The sequence below is a fragment of the Paramormyrops kingsleyae genome, chromosome 4, assembly GCF_048594095.1.
Source record: "Paramormyrops kingsleyae isolate MSU_618 chromosome 4, PKINGS_0.4, whole genome shotgun sequence".
In the NCBI taxonomy this organism is placed as follows: domain Eukaryota; kingdom Metazoa; phylum Chordata; class Actinopteri; order Osteoglossiformes; family Mormyridae; genus Paramormyrops; species Paramormyrops kingsleyae.
This window is the reverse complement of record NC_132800.1, coordinates 16256287-16257546: the sequence shown is the minus strand read 5'-3', so window position 1 is coordinate 16257546 and position 1260 is coordinate 16256287.

Sequence of the window (1260 nt, the reverse complement as noted above, 5' to 3'; positions counted from 1 at the left end):
TGCATGTGTGTCACTGTCTGTAAGTATATCACAGATGTGAGAGAAATGCTTGTGCATATAGGCTGTAAACCCTCATGCTCATGCATTTTAGTCTCTGTAAGTGTTACGTTCCGGCTGCTGTCAGGCGCAGTATAAACGCACTCAGACCCAGGATGGCTCGATTGTCAGGGGTAATTTATTAACAAAGAGCACAAACAGGAGAGAACATAACAGAAAAGGACAATGAAACACTGATGCAGAGCCGAAGCCGGCGTGGTGGCTGCCACAGGATCGATTCCTCTCCCCTTAGCCGGGAACCCACCTTATACACCCACCCCCAGGGGAACAGGTGCATCACATCTAAATTAGACAGGGGGGAAGAGAAACAAACAAGCCACCAGAAAAGGCAGCAGCACATAATGTGGAGCTCATCACCAGAGGAAGGAGAGGGACGTCAGAGTAAGAATCCACCTTTCCACTGTGTTCAGGGTTATATATGTGTTGCTGCAATGACACTGTGAGTGTATTGTGGGACACATTGTGGCTGACAGTGTCATTCCTAATATATATATATATATATATATATACTAATCCTAATGAAACTGAATTTATATTTTTTCTGGTAACTGGAAATCACCTACACTGCATCATTGATGATCAGGTGTTTTTTTTTTCCAACATCACAAAAATTTGATGTAGTACTAACGTGATTTATTAAGATTTTATATTATTTATCTTTACTTAGTTAACATATGATTAATTTGATTATATTACTTATCTTTACCTCAGGACCGCTGTAGGTTTTGAGCTAATAAAATGTCTGCCTTCTGCCGCCCCCTGCTGGCCAAAGCATCGCCGCTGCGATATCAGGCTGCTGCGCTCAGTCACCAGAGAGCGCGGATTAAGTGTGTTACTCAGTTACGCTTCGGGCAGCGCTGAACCGGGACATTAATAGGATAGAACAGGAAGCCTTTATTGTCAGTGTACAGGTAGCAAATACAATATATAGACAGAAATATATAAAATGTACATATAGAGGGGAGGGGAAAAGCCCCCCCACTCATCAGGATTACATTTCATTACATTTTATTTTATTCATAATCAGAATTCACTTTATTGGTACAGCTGCATGTACTATGATTTTGTTTTGGCAGTTTTTGTGCATTCACAGTCAACATAGAACAGAAGTCAGAGAAAAACAGTCATATTCTGCATGGGTTTGGCAAGCTGAACAAGCATTCATTTATTTTTGTCTAACATACGTCACACTTCAGACAGAGT